This window comes from Phoca vitulina, unplaced genomic scaffold (genome assembly GCF_004348235.1).
Source record: "Phoca vitulina isolate PV1807 unplaced genomic scaffold, GSC_HSeal_1.0 scaffold25, whole genome shotgun sequence".
Taxonomy (NCBI): Eukaryota; Metazoa; Chordata; class Mammalia; order Carnivora; family Phocidae; genus Phoca; species Phoca vitulina.
The window spans coordinates 248,206-271,155 of record NW_022589728.1 but is presented as its reverse complement, the minus strand read 5'-3'; the positions used below and the strand labels follow the sequence as shown (position 1 = coordinate 271,155).

Below are 22,950 nucleotides of genomic sequence, written 5' to 3'. Positions count from 1 at the left end.
AAATGAGAACAGACTTAGGAAGCTCAGCAACAGTACCAAGCCTAATAACATTTGCATTACAGTGATTCCAGAAGGAGAACAGAAAGAAAAGGGGACAGAAATTTGAAGAAATAATAGCTGAAAACATCCCAAATCTGAGGAAGGAAACAGAAATCCAAATCCAAGAGGCACAGAGATACCCCAACAAGATAAACCCCTGGAGATCCAAAACAAGGCACATAATTAAGATGGCAAAAAGTAATGATAAAGGGAGAACTTGAAAAGCATCAAGAAAAAAGAAAGCAGTTACATACAAGGGAAACCACATAAGGCTATAAGAGAGTTTTCAGAAGAAACTTAGCAGACCAAAAGCAAGTGGAATTATAAATTCAAAATGCTGAACGGAAAAAAATCTGCAGCCAAGAATACTCTATCCATCAAGGATATAATTCAGAATAGACAGAGAGATAAAGAGTTTCCCAAATAAAAGTTAAAGGAATTCATGACCACTAAACCAGCCCTACAAAAAATATTAAAGAGGACTCTGAGTGGAAAAGAAAGACCACAAGCAGGAGTAAGGAAAGTAGGAAGCACAAAAGCAATAAAAATATCTGTAAAAAATCTGTTAAAGGACTCACAAAATAAAAAGATATAAAGTATGACACCATATACCTAAAACATTGGGGAGAAGAGTAAAAAATGGGTTCAAAGTTAACCAACTATCCACTTAATATAGACTGCTATATGCAGAAGATGTTATACACAAACCAAATGGTAACCACAAATCAAAAACAATACATATGCAAAAAATAAAGAGAAAGGAATCCAAATATATCACTAAAGAAAGCCAACTAATCATGACGGAAGAAAACAAGAAAGGAGAAACACTATAAAAACCACCATAAAACAAGTAACAAAATGGCAATAAACATATATCTATCAATAATTACTTTGACTATAAATGGACTAAACCCTCCAATCAAAAGACATGGGGATGGGGTGATGATATAAAGAAACAAGACCCATGTATATGCTGCCTACAAGAAATTCATTTCGGACCTAAACACACATATGCACACTGAAAGCAAAGGGGAGGAGTTAAGATAGTGGTGTAGTAGTTAAGATGGTGGTGAATTTGCCTTGTCCTTCAAATACAGCTAGATCAACATTCAACTATTTTGAACAACTAGGAAGGCAATCAGTGGATTAAGGAAACAATCTGCACAGTTGGAGAGAGAGAAGTGGCAGATGGGAGATTCAGAGCCCTAAATTGGGGGAGAGGAAAGCCAGGAGGCTGCAAAGGGAAATGAACCAATTTTGCTGAGCAAAGTCAGGAAGAGGGAGAAAGTGGGAGAGAGCACAGCAGGTTGCGACTGCATAATAAGCCAGGGTAAGGAGATCCTCTGGGTCGCACACTGAGAGATTTGTTTCCCTTCCTGGAAGGCATTTGGAAGAACTTACGTTGCCTCTCCAAGGACAAAAGGCTAGCCAGGGAGCCATTGAGCAGTGCTCAACAGCAGGGTCAGAGATGGCACAAAGGGCAGAAAACCACTTAACAACTTTTCCTGTGAGCTTAAACTTCTGTGTGCTCTCTGAGCAGCTGCTTTTTTGCAGCTGAACTGAGAAGAGAGCAGAACTGAGCTGAACTGAGAAGAGAGCAGAGACTAGAGCAGATTGCAGATAACCTGGCTGCCCCTTTTCACTATCTGCCACAATAGATTCGAGCCTCTGTGACAGCTTTCATGGGACATAAGGGAGTAAGGGACTTAGTCGAGTGCAAACAGCCGATAACCTGGTTCCAGCTTTTCACAGAGCATTACAATAAACTCTAACCTCTGCATGTTTCCCGACAGGACGGTGCTAAGCACACCCTGAGCCTCTTCTCCAGGGGATGGGAGTGAGGCCATACTTTACCAGGCCCTTTAAAACTTGGAATATTGAATCACAGCCACCAGCCTGAGATAAAATACAGCGGATCTGTGGCTCTGGGCAAGCCAATGATCCAGGCACAGACAGTTTAGTGCAGGGAACTGATTAAAGTCCAGGACACAGGAGATTGTTTGCTTTCCTAAGAGGATCTCTTGAACAGTGGGAGCCAGGAGTTCTGCTGCCCAAGGACAGGAGGACAGGGTGACACCACATTCTACCTCTTCCACCATCCCTCATTCCTCCTTCCCACTAGCACAGTGGGACTTCAGAGAGAAACAGTGCCTCCAGTGGAGTCTGGAGTCCCCTACACTAAACACTGCCTCCCTGGGACTGGCAGAAGCTTCTTTAAAAGGGCAAGTAGGCTTGTGAGCCAGCTCAGAAGGACTCTCCCACAGAAGACCAAAAACCCCCCACATCCACAAAGTCTACTGATCAAGTAAGCTCCAAAATATCAGCTATCGGTGGAAACAGAACCCCGCTTTTTTTCTTTTCTTAATTTTCTTGAATTTTTAAAAATTTTTTATTTTCCTATTTCTTATTTGTATTCTTTATCCTTTATTATATATATACACATATATTTCTACTTTTTTTTCTTTTTTTTCCTTTTTTTTTAATAGGCTTATAATCTTTTGTGCATCTGTTGGTTCGTTTCTTTCCTTTTCTATTTTTCGGATCAGATTTCTTTTTTTCTCTCTCTTTTCTTCATTCACTTTTCTTTTTTCCTTCCTTTAGAATCAGGCTTATGCTTTATTATTTGTCTGTATGCATTTTTTTTAAATGTTTTATTTATTTATTCATGAGAGTCAGAGAGAGAGAGACAGAGAGAGAGGCAGAGGCAGAGGGAGAAGCAGGCTCCCCGCCTAGCAGGGAGCCCGATGTGGGACTCGATCCCAGGACCCTGGGATCATGACCTGAGCCCAAGGCAGACGCTTAACCATCTGAGCCATCCAGGCGCCCCTGTCTGTATGCATTTTTGTTCCGTTTCCTATTCTCTCGTCTTAGGTGAGGGTTTTGTTTTTGTTTTCTGTTTTTTCTTTTTTCTTATTTTCTTTTCTTTTTTCCTTTACAGGTTTAACTTGTACAAACAAATCAGAGCACACCTACTTAAAGGTCCAAACACTCCCAACTACAAGCAAGAAGGAACACTGTTAAGGACCAATGGGAAAGAGCAGCCAAAACACAACAGCAGAGTGTACACAGCATACAACAGAAACACTTCTTGAAGTTTTTATTGTTGTTGTTATTATTATTGTTGGTTTTGTTCCTTTCCTCCCTTCTTTTCAGGACTCAAAGACTAAAAGGACAAATCTACCACAAAAGAACAGGAGGTAGTACTCTCTAACAGGGATTTAATCAATATGAATCTAAGTAAGCTGTCTGAACTAGAATTAAGCAATCGTTATAAAAATATGAGCTGGGCTTGAAAAAAGCATAGAAGACACTAGAGAATCCATTACTGGAGAAATAAAAGAACTAAAATCTAATCAGGCCAAAATTAAAAATGCTATTACTGGGATGAAGTCAAACATGGAGGCTTTAACAGTGAGGATAAATGAGGCAGAAAGGGAGTCAGAGATATAGAAGACAAATGGTGGAAAATAAAAAAGATGAAAAAGACAGAAAAACAACCACTGGATCACCAGGGAGACTTTGAGAAATCAATGATTACATAAAGTGAAATAATACCGGAATGATAGGGGTCCCAGAAGATGAAGAGAGAGAGAGAGAAGGGAGGAGTTTATTTGAATAAATTATAGCTGAGAACAGACATTCAGGTTCAGGAGGTACACAAAACCTCCTCAAAATCAATAAAAATAGGTTATTACCTCAACAAATAATAGTGAAGCTTATAAATTTCAGAGATAAAGAGAAAACCCTGAAGCAGCTTGGGACAAGGTCTTTAACCTACAGGGTAGAAATATAGGGCTGGCAGCAGACCTGTCCACAGAGACCTGACAGGCACAAAAGACTTACATGATATATTCAATGTACTAAATGGGAAAAATATGCAGCTAAGAATACATTAGCCAGCAAGGCTGTCATTCAGAATATAAGAGACAAAGAGTTTCCAGGACAACGAAAAACTAAAGGAATTAGTGAATAATAAACTAGCCCTGCAAAAATATTAAAGGGGATCCTTTGACTGAAGAAAGAGGTGAAAAGTAAGACCAGAAAGGACCAGAAATAATCTATAGACAGTAACTTTAAAGGAATTACAATGGCACTATATTCATATCATTCAAAAATTACTCTGAATGTAAATGGACTCAAATCCCCAATCAAGACATAGGGTATCAAATTGGATTAAAAAAAAAAAAAGACCCATCGATATGCTGTCTACGAGGGACTGATTTTAGACCCAAAGACACCTCCAGATTGAAAGGGAGAGGGTGGAAAACCATTTATCATACTAACGGACATCAAAAGAAAGTTGGAGTAGCAATTCTTATATCAAACAAACTAGATTTTAAGCCAAGGAATGTAAAAAGAGATGAAGGACACTATATCATAAAAAAGGGTCTATCCAACAAGAAAATCTAACAATTGTAAATATTTATGCCCCTAACTTGGAAGGAGCCAAATATATAAACCAATTAATAATAAAATTAAAGAAAATCTTTGATAATAATACGATAATAGTAGGGGACTTTAGCACCCCATTCACAGCAATGAACAGATCATCTAAGCAGAAGATCAAAACAGAAACAAGGGCTTTGAATGACACACTAGACCAGATGGACTTACCATATATTTAGAGCGTGTCATCTGAAAGCAACAAAATATACATTCTTCTTGAATGCACATGGAACATTCTCCAGATTAGATCACATACTGGGTCACAAATCAGGTCTCAACCAGAACTTAAAGACTGAGATTGTTCCATGCATATTTTCAGACCACAATGCTTTAAAACTTGAACTCAATCACAACAGAAAATTTGGAAGGAACACAAAAACATGGAGGTTAAAAAGCATCCTACTAAAGAATGAATGGGTCAACCAGAAAATTAAAGAAGATTTTTTAAAATACATGGAAACAAATAAAAAGGAAACACGACAGTTCAGAACTATTGGGATGCAGCAAAGGTGGTCCTAAGAAGGAAGTATATAGCAATACAGGCCTTTCTCAAGAAATGAGAAAAGTCTCAAATATACAACCTAACCCTACATCTAAAGGAGCTAGCAAAAAGAATAGCAAATAAAGCCTAAACCAAGCAGGAGAAGAGAAATAATAAAGACTAGAGCAGAAATCAATGATATACATATCAAAATAAAAACAGTAAAGCAGATCAATGAAACTAGGAGATGCTACTTTGAAAGAATTAATAAAATTGATAAATCTATAGCCAGACTTATCAGAAAGAAAAGATAAAGGACCCAAATAAATAAAATCATAAATGAAAGAAGAGAGATCACAACCAACATCAAACAAATACAAACAATTATAAGACATATTATGAGCAACTATATGCCAACAAATTAGGCAATCTGGAAGAAATGGATGCATTCTTAGAAATATAAACTACCCCAACTGAAACAAGAAGAAATGGAAAACCTGAATAGACCTATAACCAGCAAAGAAATTGAAACAGTAATCCAAAATCTCCCAACAAACAAGAGTCCAGAACCAGATGGCCTCCCAGCAGAATTCTACCAAACATTTAAAGAAGAATTACTACCTATTCTTCTGAAACTGTTTCAAAAAATAGAAATGGAAAATTCCAAACTCGGTTCTATGAGGCCAGCATTCCCTTGATCCCAAAACCAGACAAAGACCCCACCAAAAAGGAGAATTACGACCAATATCCCTGATGAACAAGGATGCAAAACTTCTCACCAAGATACTAGTCAACAGAATCCAACAGTACAAAGGATTATATGAGATGCCTGGAAATAAACCTAACCAAAGAGGTAAAGAACCTGTACTCTGAAAACTAGAGAACACTTATGAAAGAAATTGAGGAAGACACAAAGAAATGGAACAACATTCCATGTTCATGGATAGGTAGAACAAATATTTTTAAAATGTCTATGCTACCCAAAGCAACCTATACATTTAATGCAATCCCTATCAAAATACCATCAACATTTTTCACAGAGCTGGAACAAATAATCCAAAAGTTTGTATGGAACCACAGAAGATCCCGAATAGCCAAAGGAATGTTGAAAAAGAAAACCAAAGCTGGAGGCATCACAATTCAAGACTTCAAGCTGTATTACAGAGCTGTAATCATCAAGACACTATGGTACTGGCACAAAAAAGACACACAGATCAATGGAACAGAACAGAGAACCCAGAAATGGACCCTCTACTCTATGGTCAACTACTCTTCGACAAAGCAGAAAAGAATATCTAATGGAAAAGGATAGTCTCATCAACAAATGGTGTTGGGAAAATTGGACAGCCACAAGCAGAAGAACAAAACTGGACCACTTTCTTACACCATACACAAAAATAAAGTCAAAATGGATGAAAAACCTATATGTGAGTCAGTTATCTATCAAAATGCTGAAGGAGAACACAGGCAGCAACCTCTCTGGCTTCAGCCACAGCACCTTTTTGCTAGACACGTCTCCAAAGACAAGGGAAACAAAAGCAAAAATGAAATATTGGAACTTCCAGATGAAAAGCTTTTGCACAGCAATGGAAACAGTCAACAAAACTAAAAGGCAAGCTACCAAATGGGAGAAGATATTTGCAAATGACATTACAGATAAAGGGCTAGTATCCAAGATCTATAAAGAACTTCTCAAACTCAACACCAAAAAACAAACAAACAAAAAAGCCAGTGAAGAAATGGGTAGAAGACATGAACAGACATTTCTCCAAAGAAGACATACAGATGGTCAAAAGACACATGAAAAAATGCTCCACATTGAGATACCACCTTACACCAGTCAGAATGGCTAAAATTAACAAATCAGGAAACAACAGATGCTGGCAAGTATGTGGAGAAAAGGGAACCCTCTTACACTGCTGGTGGGAATGCAAACTGGTACAGCCACTCTGGAAAACGGTATGGAGGTTCCTCAGAAAGTTGAAAACAGAGCTACCCTACGACCCAGCAATTGTAGTACTGGGTATTTACCCCAAAGATACAAAATGTAGTGATCCAAAGTGGCACCTGCACCCCCATGTTTATAGCAAAAATGTCCACAATAGCCAAACTATGGAAAGAGCCCAGATGCCCATCAACAGATGAATGGATAAAGAAGATGTGGTATATATACCACACACAATGGAATACTACTCAGCCATCAAAAAAAAAAAAAAAATGAAATCTTGCCATTTGCAACAACGTGGACGGAACTCCAGGGTATTATGCTAAGTGAAATAAGTCAGAGAAAAACAATTATCATATGATTTCACTCATATGTAGAATTTAAGAAACAAAACAGAGGATCATAGGGGAAGGAAGGGAAAAACAAAATAAGACGAAATCAGAGAGGGAAACAAACGATAAGAGACTCTTAACTGTAGGAAACAGAGGGTTGCTGGAGGGGAAGGGGGTGAAGGGATGGGGTAACTGGGTGATGGGCATTAAGGAGGGCACTGGATGTAATGAGCACTGGGTGTTTTATGCAACTGTTAAATCACGAAACTCTACCTCTGAAACTAATAATATACTATATGTTAATTAATTGAATTTAAATAATAATAATAAACAGAAGATGTAACAACCATATATATATGCTCCCAACATCTGAGCACCAAAACATATTAAGGAAATACTAATAGGTCTTAAGAGAGAAATAGACAACAATACAATAAGTAGGGGACTTCAATATCCCACTATTCACAGTGGGTATATTGTCCTGACAGAAAATCAAGGAAACATTGGAAATTGAACCATATTTTAGAATAAATGGGCTTAACAGACACATATAAAACATTCCACACAACACACATTTTTCTCAAGTGCATGTGGAACATTCTCCAGGATACATCATATAATAAGCCACAAAACTATTATTACCAAATTTAAGAACACTGAAATCATACCAACTATCTTCTCTGACCACATGGCATAAAATTAGAAATCAATAAGAAGAAAGGGAGTGTATCTTCAAATATACGGAAACTAAACAGCACATTTCTAAACAACCCATGATTCAAAGAAATCAAAAAGGATATAAAAAGTTATCTCAAAAGAAATGAAAATAAAAATATAATGTATCAAAATTTTGGGGATAAGCAAAAGCAGTTCTGAGAGGACAGTTTATAGCAATAAACCCATATCTTAAAAAATTAGATCTCAAATAAACAATCTAGCTTTACACCTTAAGGAACTAAAAAAAGAGCAACTAATTAAGCCCAAAGTTAGGAGAAGGAAATAATAAAAATCAGAGCAGAAATAAATAAAATAGGAACCAGAAAAACAACAGAAAGGATGAATCCATGAAACTTAAAGCTGGTTTGTTGAAAAGATTAAAAAACTGACAAACCTTTAACTAGACTAAGAAAAAAAGACAGAAGACTCAAATAAATAAAATTAGAAATGGAAGAGGAGACATCAATTCGTATTACAGAAATACATAATTATAAGAGACTACTATAAATAATTATATGCCAACAAATTACATAACCTAGAAATGGGTACATTTCTAGAAACACACAAGATTCTACCGAGACTGATTTAGGAAGAAATATAAAAATCTGAACAGAGCAGTAACAAGTCATGAGATTGAGTCAGTTATCAAAAAATTCCAACAGAGAAAACTCCAGGGCCAGACAGCTTTATTAGTGAATTCTACTGAACATTTAAAGAAGAATTAACAGCAATTCTCCTCAAAGTGTTCCAAAATATGGAGGAAGAGGAAACACTTCTAAACTCATTCTACAAAGCCAGTATTACCTTGATACCAATACCAGATAGACAGACATCACAACTACAGACCAATATCCCTGATGAATATAGCTAAAAAAAATTCTCAACATGTATTAGCAAACCAAATTCAAGAACAAATTAGAAGGATCATATACTATGACCAAATAGGATTCATCCCTGGGATGCAAGGATAGTTCAATGTATGCAAGTGAATAAATGTAATCCACCACATCAATAAAATGAAAGATCAAAATCACATGATTATCTGAATGGATGCAGAAAAAACATCCTTTCATGATAAAAAAAACATTCAATAGACTTGGTATAGAAGGAACATATCTCAACATAATAAAAGCCATATACAAGAAACCCACAGCTAAGATTATACTCAATGGAGAAAAATTGAAAGAATTTCCTCTGAGATCAGGAACAAAACAAAGTTGGCTATGCTCACCTATTCAATATAGCACTGGAAGTCCTAGCTAGAGCAACTGGGCAAGACAAAGACATAAAAGGCATCCAAATCAGAAAAGAAGAAGTAGAGGCACTGGGGTGGCTCAGTTGGTTAACTGACTGCCTTCAGCTAGGGTCATGATCCTGGAGTCCCAGGATGGAGTCCTGAACTGGGCTCCCTGTTCAGCAGGGAGTTTGCTTCTCCCTCTGACCTTCCCCCATCTCGTGCTCTCTCTCTCTCTCTCTCAAATAAATAAATAAATCTTAAAAAAAAAAAAGTAAAACCGTCACTATTTGCTGACTCTGATCTTGTATACAGAAAAATCCCATAGTCCATCAAAAAAAAAAACAAAACAGGAATTAATCAACAATTTCACAAAAGTTGGTTACAAATCAACTTACAGAAATCAGTGGCTTCCTTTACACTAATGATGAAGCACTGGGAAAAGAAATAAGAAAACTATCCCAATCACGATAGCATCAAAAACAATAAAATACTTAGTAATAAATTTAACCAAAGAAATGAGAGATCTGCACAATGAAAACTATAAGACTTCGATAAAAGATATTGAGCAAGACACAAACAAGTGGGAAGATAGCCCATGTCATGGATCAGAAGAATAAATATTATAAAAATGGCCATACTGCCCAAAGCCATCTATATATTCAACACAAACCCCATCAAAATACCAAAGGCATTCTTCACAAAAATAGAATAACAATCCTAAAATTTGTGTGGAACCACAAAAGACCCCAAATAGTCAAAGCAATCCTGAGAAGAAAGAACAAAGCTGAAGGTATCACACTTCCTGATTTCAAACTATACTGCAAAGTCATAGTAATAAAAATAGTACGGTACCATAAAAACAGACACATTGCCCAACAGAACTGAATAGAGTCCAGAATTAAATCCTGGCATATACAATCAACCAATAATCAACAAGAGAGACAAGAACACCCAGTGAGGAACAACAACAAACAGTGCCTGGAAAACTGGATAACCACATGCAGAGCAATGAAATTGGACCTCTATCTCATACCACACACAAAAATTCAAAACTTAAGACTTAAACATAAAACTTGATTCCACAAAACTCCTAGAAGAAAACATAGGGGAGAAGTTCATCAATACTCATCTTGGCAATGATTTTTGGATGATGCCAAAAGCACAAATAGCAAAAGCAAAAATCAACAAATGAGACTACATCAAACTCAAAGCTTCTGCACAGTAAAAGAAACAAGTAAGAAAAAGGAGATGGCAGACTAAAGAATGAGAGAAAATATTTGCAAACTACATATTAGAAAAGAGATTAATATACAAAATACATAAAGAACATAATTTAATAAGAAAACCACAAACAATCCAATTAAAACATGGGCAGAAAAATTAAATAGACATTTTTCCACAGAGGGCATCAAAATGACCACCGGGCACATGAATAAATGCTTAACATCACTAATCATTAGGGAAATGCAAACAAAAACTACAATGAGATATCACCTCACACCTGTTAGGAAGGGACAAGTACTAGGGAGGATGTTATTGAAAAGGAACACTTATACACTGTTAGTGGGAATGTAAATAAGCCCAAAGACTACATTAGACAATATGGAGGTTTTTCAAAAAATTAAAAATATATCTACCATATGATCCAGCAATTCCACTTCTAGTTATATACTCAAAGAAAATACAAATAGGATTTTGTTGAGATATATGCACACCCATGTTTATCACACATTATTCAAAATAGCCAAGACAGGGAAACAACCCAAATACCCATTGATGGGTGAAAGAATTTTTTTTAAAAAAAGATGTGGCATATATAGACACAATGGAATATTACTTGGTCATGAGAAAGGAGGATCTGCCATTTGTGACAAAATGGATAGACATTGAGTACATTATGCTAAGTGGATAAGTCAGACAGAGACAAGTACTATATGATATCACCAATGTGGAATCTATAAAAATCAAACTTGGAAAACAACAGAGGGTAAAATAGTGGTTACCACATGATGGGGAGTGAGGGATAAGATTTATAGTGTGTAAGGGTAGAAACTTTAACATTAGTAAAATAAGCCATAAAGATGTGATGCACAATATAATGACTATAAACAATAATACTGTACTATAACAATATAATGATAAATACTGCTTCAAATGGCAATCAAATTATAATATATAAATGTGTCAAAGTAACATGCTGTATACCTTAAATTAACAAAGTATAACATGTCAAATTTATCAAATAAAAAATAGATGGGAGTCACAATCTTTTTAAATAAACAAACAAATAAAAAACCCCACAAGGCTTCTGGTAATACTAGGTATTTTAAAAAAGAAAGTGATAAGTCAAGTTACTTAATGGAAGAAAATATTTGCCAATTATATATTTGACAAGGGTTTACTAACTAGAATATATTTTTAAAAAATCCAAACTCTCCCAACTCAATAAGAGAAAAAAAAAAACCCAATTAAAAAATCAGTAAAGGACTTAAACAGCCATTTCTTCAAAGAAGATATACAAATGACAAGGAAAACATGGTTATCATCCTTAGTCATTAGGGAAATAAATACCCAAACCACAATAATATACTACTTTATACCCATTAGAACTGTTACAATAAAGTTTTTTTAAAGAGGAAAATATATGATGGTGAGGAAGTAGAGAAATTGGAACACTGTGCATTGCTGGTGAGAATGTAGAATAATGCAATCGCTATGGAAAACAGGTTAGTGGTTTCTCAGTGAGTTAAATATAGAATTGCCATATGACCCAGTAATCCCAGTCCTTGGTATATACCCAAGAGAATTTAAAACAGGTACTCAAACTAATATTTATACACCAATGTTCTTAGCAGCAATATTCACAATAGCCAAAGGGTGGAAAAACCCAAATATCCATCAACAGAGAACTGATAATTTTGGTATATTCATACAACAGAATATTATTTGGCCATAAAAAAGAATGAAGTACTGATATATGCTTCAGTGTGGATGAACCTCAAAAACATTATTCTAAGCAAGAAACCAAACACAAAAGGTCACAAACTGTATGATTCCATTTATATGAAATATTCAGAACAGGTAAATTTACTGAAACAGAGAGAAGACTGGTATTCCTGAGGTGTGGGGTAGGGGGGATTTGGGAGTGGATGCTTAATGATATGGTGTTTCCTTTTTGGGTGATGAAAATGTTTTGAAATGAAGCAGAAGTGGTGGCTACACAACATGCTACAATGTATTGTCACTGAAATTACTTTAGAAAGTTAATTTTATATTATGTGAATTTCACCTCAATAAAATTTTTTTAAATAAATCAAGAGATCTGGGGTACCTGAGTGGCTCAGTTAGTTAAGCATCTGCCTTCAGCTCAGGTCATGATCCCAGGGTCCTGAAATCGAGCCCTGCATCAGGCTCTCTGCTCAGTGGGGAGTCTGCTTCTCCCTCTCACTCTGCCTGCCACTCTGCCTACTTGTGCATACTCTCTCAAATAAATAAAAAAATATAAATCTTAAAAATAAATAAATAAATAAATTGAGAGATGCGATGACCAACTGCATGTAGCTAAGAAGTGTATGTGGCAAGGATAACAGATACTAAAGTTTCTTTGAACAATTAAGTGTGTAGACACCCCAATAAGAGAAAAGAATCACAACAATCAAAGTGTATCAATTTAACAACATGTTAAAATGTATGGTCCAATAAAATAAGAAAAGAATAAGAAAAAATAAATGGATAATGTCTCACACTATTTTTCTTCCATAACTGACTGCTACTTATGGCCAGTGCCCTGTGCCATATCCTTTGTGAGATAAGCAACTTTAATAATTAAAGTACTATTCTAATACATTTTGTATATTTATTTATCATTTTGGTATATTAAACAATTAACATACTTTTACTTGAGACAAAAATATATAATCATCCCTTTGACCCCAGTGTATTATTTTAGTTATTTTTTAAAGAAAATCAGTAGCAACTGGAGTGCTAACAACTAAAAGAGGAAGATTATAAAATAATGGGTTTCACCATTTATACAGATTAAGTGGCTTGTATGAGACTAAATGACCTGACATCAGAGGACTTTCCAAATAAAGGGGCACACATAGGTTTTCTTGAAAAGAACTTCAAAAAGTAGAATAATAATTTCAAATTCAGAAGGTGACACTAGTGTTAATGGGCCTCCCCTATCTCACCAGTAATTGCCTCTACTCATTCTACCCTGACTTCTTTGACTAACTTCTTGTCAGTTCCTGCTTACTCTCCTCAAGTGATCAGTTTCTCCAGCTCCCTGTTGAAGGGCTAGTTTTAAACTACAGTCATATCATCAGAGCCCTGGAATCTCCTCTTTTAAACTGTCATAACAGACAGCCCTTTCCAGCCCTGTCAGAAGGCAATACCTGCAAAAGTTAGAATGTTTAGGGAAAAAAAAATCCATAGTGTGACATTTCTTAGGATAAAACAAGTCACCTAAGTTAGTCTTTCTTAGGCTATAACTTGGTGAACTTGGGACCGATTCTAAAATTCGTATTTAAATGCTGTACCAATGGAAATGGGTACATTCAATCAAATGGAAAGCAAACACTCACACTTTATTGTATAAAAGAAATTGAGTGGATGTAGGCTTGATTCTTTTGTGTAAAGATACAGAAATGGTCAGAAGAAGAGAGAGTAAAGTTGTATGACCATCATCTTATTATCAACTTTAGTTCTATAAGAAGCCTTCTTTCATCTCCTTGGATAACCTCTGAAATAGAGCTGACAGCCATGGAACGTTCAACAACCTAGATGTCTCACAGGCATTTAAGGTAAAACAGAGGAGACAGTCCCACATCAGCGTATCAGGGGACCCAAGACTGGCAGAGTCTTCCATTCTTTCAGAAAGAGCACAAATCCCAGATGCCTCTGTCATAGCTGCTGTAACTACAGCAGCCAGAGAAGAAAAAAAGGGAAAGATTTTTCTGGAGCACCAAAGAAGATGTCTTTTTGGCTTTGAAACTCAAAAAGTAAATCCCTCCCAAAATATTTATAATCTGAAAAACATTTTCATTATAATTAGTGTTTTAAAAATTGCTGGTATTTGAAAAAGGAAAAATAAACTGTGACAAAACTACTGAAATAAATCCATGAGAAATAAATCTTATCATTCCATTCCAATTTCTCATTCTAATTTCTCTTGTGGGCTCATTTCTTCATACTTTTAATAATTTTTACAACTACCCATACTATTTTTTTTCTTCTTGCCCCAGAAATGTAGATTCAGAGTGAAGAGAAAATGAAATTTCCTTGTGTTGGCTTTAATTTTAATATAGTACCTCTAACTGCTCTCCAAATCAGCATCCAATGCTGGTTTTCTCCCAAACATTCCAAGGTGACATCAACAACCACTGTACATCAACAACCCACTGTACATTTTCAATCTCTAACAGAAAACCCATATTCTTAAGAAAAATCAGTTCTCTGTTTATCAAAACTACAATGAGATATCACTTTACACCTGTCAGAACGGCTAAAATCAACAATACAAGAAACAACGGGTATTGGCAAGGATGCAGAGAAGAACACTCTTGCACTGTTGGTGGGAATGCAAACTGGTGCAGCCACTCTGGAAAACAGTATGGAGGTTCCTCAAAAAGTTAAAAATAGAGCTACCCTACAACCCAGCAATTGCACTAATGGGTATCTACCCCAAAGATACAAATGTAGTGATCCAAAGGGGCACCTGCACCCCCATGTTTATAGCAAAATGTCCACAATAGCCAAACTGGGAAGAGCCCAGATGTTCATTGACAGATGAATGGATAAAGAAGATACACACACACAATGGAATATTATGCAGCCATCAAAAAAAAAAATGAAATCTTGCCATTTGCAACAACATGGATGGAACTACAGGGTATTATGCTAAGTGAAATAAGTCAGTCAGAGAAAGACAATTATATGATTTCACTCATAGGTAGAACTTAAGAAACAAAACAAACAAGCAAAGGGAAAAAAAAAAAAGAGAGACAGACAATCCAAGAAACAGACTCTTAACTATGGAGAACAAACTAATGGTTTCCAGAAGGGAGATGGGTGGGGGGGTGGGTTAAATAGGTGATGGGAGTATGAAGTGCACTTGATGTGATGAGCACCAGGTGTTATATGTAAGTGTTGAATCACTATATCGTACACCTAAAATTAATATTACACCGTATGTTAACTAAAATTTAAATAAAAACTTAAAAATAATTAATTTTTAAATTTTTCTTTATAATACTATTATAGGCTGAAATGTGCCCCCCCAAATTCACACATTGAAGTCCAATATGCTCACAGACTATGGATGTAGCATCATGTATGAAGTATCTCTTATAATATTTCTTCAATTAATAGAGTTATCCTTTTATTGCTGTAGGGGTTCGCTATACAATCTGGATACAAGTCCTTTACAGATAAATGTTCTCTATCTCTTAATGGTGGTCATTTTTTTTATTGTGATTAATTTTAATTTACGGTAGTTTTAATACTTGTTGCTTTTTATAGCCTACCAAAGAAAGCTAAGCCTATTCTCTACTTTTTCTTCTAGAAGCTTTCCGGCTTAACTTTTACATTTAGATCCATGATCCATCTTAAGTTTTGTGTATGTGAGATAAGGGGTCAAGGTGATTTTTTTATCTATGTGAATATCTAATCATTCCAGCACTATTTGTTTAAAAACCTCTGTTTCCCCCATTGGATTGCTTTGTCACAAATAATTTCTCAACTCTTATGCTGTTCCATTGATCTATCTGTATATCTTTATCCACTATCACAATCTTGATTACTATAGCATTAGAGTAAATCAGGTAGTGTAAGTTAATGAAGTAATTCTTCTTCAACACTGCTCTACAAAACCTAGATCCTTCATATTCCCATATGAATTTCATAATCAGCTTGTCAATTTCCACCTAAAGAGAAGAGGCCTGCTAAGATAATGACTTAGCCACATCAAGGTGGGTGGGAGAGGCGGTGATGCAGTCTTGCCATAAACCTGACCTCAGTGCAGTAAACCACAAATGGGAGGGAACTAACAAACCCAGAGCTTCTCCCTGCAGAACCAAAGGTTTGTACCCCACATCAGGTACCCCAACTTTTCCGATCTGCACCTGAGAGATTATATTCAAAACATGTGGCTTTGAAAGCCAACTGGCCTTGGAGCTGTACCAAACTGAGAAACATCTCTTAAAGTGGTCATGCTCAGACTCACTCATCCTGCAGCCCAGCCCAGAAAAAGCTGTTTGAAAAGCACCCAGACCCTATGTCAAAGAAATACATTTGCTAATCTTAGAGTGTCATCTGAGAGGCCATAGCCTGTTGGGATACTCTCAGGGGAAGGAGGTGCTGCTGAGCGCCATTGTTAAGTTCTCCCTCTAACTTACTAAAGCTAGTAGGTCCCTTTTTTTTTTTTTTAACGTTAGACTTTTTTGTTCACCGTGGATGCCGTCTTTATCCTCCAACCGGTGCGTACCACTTTTGTACTCTCCCTCTGTGTTGCTAAAGTCAGCAGGCACCATTTTTCTTCTTCCTTAGATGGTAGGTACCATCTTTGCATGCTCACTCGGCCACACTCTGCAGCACCACTATCTCCTGAAGGGGAGCTTTTACACACATCTGGTGCCCCAGTTTTTGCAGTCGCAGCCCAGGAGTGCTCCTTGATAGCCTGGCTCTGGTGGCCACGGAGGCTTGTTTTCTTGGATCCCATGGTACTCTACAGTCGGACACAGTTCTTGGCAGAATACCACCCCTAGGGCTCTGCACACATAGCAGAATGAAACACACCCCTAGTCTTTCTGAGAAAGTGGCCTATTTGCTTGTCCAAGAAATTTGGCTTGAGGGGTAGGTTTCTGGTCTAACACACATTTAGGTGCCCAAAGACATGCTTTCAGGAAAACAGAGGCCATTGGGTACAATCTTTGCACTTTGCCTTGCTCTAACTTACTAGTATCTCTCCGAAAGAAGCTTATACCCTTGTCTGGCACCTTGATTTTCAGAGCTGCTGCCACAGAACATGTCTACATCACCTGGCTCTAACGGCCACTGGGGCTTACACTCACAGGTCTCATAAGATTGTCACCAATGGTGAAAGAGTTCTTAAACAGTTACCACACTCAGGACACAGCAAGAGGCAAAAGACCCAGGAGCTCAATCCATCTGTGAAAGATGCCTACAAGCATAGCATCATAGCTACAGCCTGAGGGACAGGCTGCTAATTAAACATACATCTAAGGGCTGATTGTAAACCTGACCAGAGATCTCAGAAGATGGGCACTGTGTTCATATTCACCCTCAGTTGCAATCCAGAGCACCAGTCTCTTGGAAGGGAGCTCTTACATGTGTTTGGTATCCCACTTTTTACATCTGGTGTCCTCGTGTTTGTGGCTGCCACACAGGGGAGGCCCCTTGAATGCTTGGTTCTGGTCAGGCTCTGGCTCTGGCCAGGGGGGGCCTGTATTCCTGGCTCCCATAGGACTTTTAACAATTGGAGGGACAGTTCTTGGTAGGGTGCCACCCCCAGGGCACTGAACAAACAACAAACTGAAACACACCCCCCACTCTCCGGTCTCTCTGTTGAAAGAGACCCATTTGCTTGTCTCGGTGCTTCAGACTGATGAACAGGCTTCAGGTTTGGCATACACCTTAGAGGTTATGGAGGCACTCACACGGAACACAGGTAGAGGAACACCATCATTGCGCCCTCCCTCTCCCTCACTATAGTTTGCCAGTATCTCCCAGAAAGAAGTTATACACTAGTCCAGAGTGTTGATTTTTGAAACTGTTGTTCACAGCACAACTCCAGATCTCATGCTATGGTGGCCAGCGAGGCTTAACCTTGTGGTCCCACAGAACTGTACGTGTAAACATACATAACATACATGTTTTGCATATATATATATATATATATATATATGCATACTTTAAAAGTATTGCCTGAAGATCTGGCTTCCAATCAGCCTGGATTTAGGCCTTAGCTGAGATATTCCCCTCTGGGACATGGATACGTGCCCCTTGGCACACCCTCAATAACTGGGAGCTATTAAGAATAAATTAGGCTGCTTGGAAAATCATAAAGGACCAAGAGACAACCAAGAACTAGGGAAAGGTTGAATGTCAAAGGTTCATCTCCTACAACAGACATTCTTCCGAGACTGGGAGAGTTGACTATTTCATTTAATACACAGAAACAAACACAAAGAGTCAAGCAAAATGAAGAAACAGGAATGTGTTCCAAATGAAAAAATAAAACTCCCCCCCCCCACCAAAAAACCCTTAATGAAACAGAGGTAAGTAATTTACCCAATGAAAAATTCAAGTAATGATTATTAAGATGCTTTCTGAATTTGGAAGAAGAATAGATAAACACAGTGAGAACTTCAAAAAAGAGTTAGAAAATATAAGAAAGTACCAAATGGAAGTCATAGAGCTGAAGAATGCAATAACTGAACCAAAAAATACACTAAAGGGGTTCAACAACAGATTGGATGAAGCAGAAGAATCAGTGAACTCAAAATAGGGCACTGGAGATCACCCAATCAGAGCAGCAAAAAAAGAATGAAAAAAAAATGAAGGGACTAATTGGAAAACATCAAACAGACTTAAAATTCACACTATATCTGTCACAGAAGGAGATGGAGAGAGAAAAGGGTAGAAAACTTACTTGAAGAAATGAATAAAATGGCAGAAAATTTCCCTAACCCAGAGAAGGAAACAGACATCTTATTCTAGAAAGTTCCCATTAAGATGAACCCAGAGACCCACACAAAGACACTTTCTAATTAAAATGTCAAAAGTTAGGGGCACCTGGATGGCTCAGTCATTAAGCGTCTGCCTTCGGCTCAGGTCATGATCCCAGGGTCCTGGGATCGAGCCCCACATCGGGCTCTCTGCTCAGTGGGAAGCTTGCTTCTCCCTCTCCCACTCCCCCTGCTTATGTTCCCTCTCTCACTGTGTCTCTCTCTGTCAAATAAATAAATAAAATCTTTAAAAAAAAAAAAAAGTCAAAAGTTAAAGACAAGGAGAAAATCTTAAAAGCAGCAATAAAAAACTGTAACAAGTATTAAAAAAAAAAAAAAAAAGACTATAGCAGATTTTCAGCAGAAGCTTTTCAAGCCAGAAGGGAGTAGCACAATATAGTCAAAGTGCTGAAAGGAAATAAACTTCAACCAAAATACTTCACACCCAGCAAAATCATTCAGAATTGAAAGAAAGATAAAGAATTTTCTGGGCAAAGAAAACCTAAAAGAGTTCATCTAAACCAGCATTACAAGAAATGTTAAAGGGATTTCTTTAAGCTGAAAATAAAGCTGAAAATTTTCCAGAAAACTGGAAAATTCACAAATATATGGAGATTAAATAACATGCTACTGAACAACCAATGAGTCAATGAAGAAATCAATGAGAAATAAAAAGATACCTTGAGACAAATGAAAATGGAAATACAATGTACCAAAATTTATGGGATATAGCAAAAGCAGTTCAAAGACAGTTCAGGAGATAAATGCTTACCTCAAGAAAGAAGAAAAATCTCAAATAAACAACCTAACATTACACTAGAAAAAGAAGAGCCAGTCCAAAGTTAGTAGAAGAAAGGAAATACAGAGTGGAAATAAATTAAATAGACTAAAAAGATAATAAATAAGATCAATGAAACTAAGAGTTGGTTCTGTGAAAAGATACACAAAATCAGCAAACCTTTAGCAACGACTCAGCAACAAAAAAAGAGAGGACTCAAAATCAGAAATTAGGGGCACTGGGTGGCTCAGTTGGTTAAGTGTCTGCCTTCAGCAGAATCGAGCCCCATGTCCAGCTCTCTGCTCAGCGGGGAGCCTGCTTCTCCCCTGCCTGCCATTCCCCGTGCTTGTGCTTGCTCCCTCTCTCTCTCTCTCTGTCAAATAAATAAAATCTTTTAAAAAAATCAGAAATTACAACTACATACAAAGAACCATAAAATACTATTATATGCCACAAACTTTACAATCTAGAAGAAATGAATAAATTCCTAGAAATATTCAGAAAGGAACTACAGTCATAAAGAAATAAGAAATTTTAAAAGACTGATTACTGGGGCGCCTGGGTGGCTCAGATGGTTAAGCATCTGCCTTTGGCTCGGGTCATGATCCCAGAGTCCTGGGATCGAGCCCCGCATCGGGCTCCCTGCTCAAGTGGGGAGCCTGCTTCTCCCTCTCCCTCTGCCGTGCTCTCTGGCTCTATCTCTCTGTCAAATAAATAAATAAAACCTTTAAAAAAATAAATAAATAAATAAAAATAAAAGACTGATTACTAGTAAAGAGATTGAATCAGTAATCAAAAATCTCCCAATAAACAAAAAAGTCCAGGACCACATGCCTTCACTGGTAAATTCTACCAAACATTTAAAGAATTAATGGCAATCTTTCTCAAACTCTTTCAAAAAAAAGAAGTGATGGGTACACTTTTGAACTCATTTTATGCAATCAGCATTACCCTGATATCAACACCATACAAGGACACCATAAGAAAAGATAGTTATAGGGCAACATCCCTGCTGAACATAGATGTGAAAATTTTCAATGAAATACTAGCAAACCAAATTCAACAATACATTTAAAGGCTCATATACCATGATCAAGTGGGTATTATTCCAGGGATGCAAGGTGGTTCAACATCTGCAAATCAATCAACATGATACAGCACATAAACAAAATAAAACATAAAAATCATATGATCTTCTCAACAGATGTAGAAATAGCATGACTGAATTCAACATCCATTTATGATAAAAACACTCAACAAAGTAGATATAGATGGAATGTACCTCAACATAATAAAGGCCATGCTAATATCATACTCAATAGTGAAAAGCTGAAGCTTTTTGTCTAAGATCAGCAACAAGACAAGGATGCCCACTCTCACCATTTTATTCAACATAGTATGGAAGTCGTAGCCAGAACAATTAGGCAAGGAAAAGAAATATTAGGTATCCAAATTGGAAAGGAAAAGTAAAACTGTCAGTATTTGCAGATGACATGATATTATATAGAAAACCCTAATGACTCCACCAAAAAAACGGCAGAATAAATGAATTCCATAAAGTTGCAGAATACAGGGAACCTGGGTGGCTGAGCTGGTTAAGCAACTACCTTCAGCTCAGGTCATGATCCTGGAGTCCCAGGATCAAGTCCCGCATAGGGCTCCCTGCTCAGCAGGGAGTCTGCTTCTCCCTCTGACCCTCCCCCCTCTCATGTTCTCTCTCTCTCATTTTCTCTCTCTCAAATAAATGAATAAAATTTTTTTTAAAAAAAGTTGCAGAATACAAAATTAATATACAGAAATTTGTATTTCTATACACTAATAACAAAGTAGTAAAAAGATAAATTAAGAAAACAATCCCATTTACAATTACATAACAAGAATAAAATACCAAGGAATAAATTTAACCAAGGAGGTGAAAGACCTATGCAATGAAAACTATAAGAAACTGATTAAAGTAATTAACAAAGATAAATAGATATTCCATTCTTATGGATTGAAAAATTAATATTGTTAAAATGTTAACAGTACCCAAAGCAATCTATAGATTCAATGCAATCCCTAAAATTTACAATGTCACTTTTCACAGAAATAGAACAAACATTCCTAAAAATTTGTATGGAACAACAAAAAAACCCCAAAACCAAAACAATCTTGACAAAGAACAAAGCTAGAGGTATCACAATCCCAGATTTCATACTGTATTACAAAGCTATAGTAATCAAAACAGTATGATCCTGGCTTGAAAACAGACAGATGGATCAACAGACCAGAACAAAGAACCCAGAATCAAACCCACCTATATGTGGTCATTAATTTATGACAAAAAATTAAAGACTATAGAATGGGGAAAGAACAGACATTCCCCTCAATAAATGATGTTGGGAAAACTGGACAGCCACATGCAAAAGAATGAAACTAGGATATGATCTTACATTATACATAAAAACCAGCTCAAAATGGATTAAAACCTTGAATATGAGGCCTCAAACCATAAAACTCCTAGAAGAAAACATAGATGGTACACTCCCCAATATTGGTCTTGGCCACTGAGTTTTTGGATCTGACTGCAAAAGCAAAGGCAACAAAAGTAAAACTAAACAAGTATAACTATATCATGCTAAAAATCTTCTGCACAGCAAAGGAAATCATCCATAAAATGAAAAGACAACCTACCGAATGGGAGAATATATTTGCAAATCCTGAATCTGATATATCTGATATAACATCCAAAACATATAAAGAACTCATACAACTCACTAGTAGAAAAACAAACTAAAAAACAGAGAACCTGAACAGACATTTTTCTAAAGAAAACATACAGATAGCCAAGAGACACATGTAAAGATGTTCAACATCATCAGGTAAATGCAAATCAAAACCACAATGAGATACCACCTCACACCTATCAGGATGGCTTTCATCAAAAAGACAAAAAATAACAAGTATTAGTGAGAATGTGTAAAAAAGGGAACCCTTATGTACTGCTGGTGAGAATGTAAATTGTATAGGCACTATGGCAAACAGTATGGAAGTTACCCAAAAAATTAAAAACAGAACCACCATATGGTCCAGCAATTCCACTTCTGGGTATTTATGTGAAGAAAACAAAAATATTAATTGGAAAAAATATATGCCACCCCTTCATTCACTGCAGCATTATTTTCAATAGACAAGATATGGATGCAATGTGTCCATCCATAGATGAATGGATAAAGATGTGTATATA

At 36.7% G+C, this 22,950-nt stretch overlaps 1 protein-coding gene across 3 annotated transcripts in view; it reads right to left on the bottom strand.

Moving 5' to 3' along the window:
- The window catches only part of SPIDR (scaffold protein involved in DNA repair), a 562,488-nt gene that overhangs the window by 435,939 nt on the left and 103,599 nt on the right, over positions 1-22,950 (bottom strand). The window lies entirely within an intron of this gene.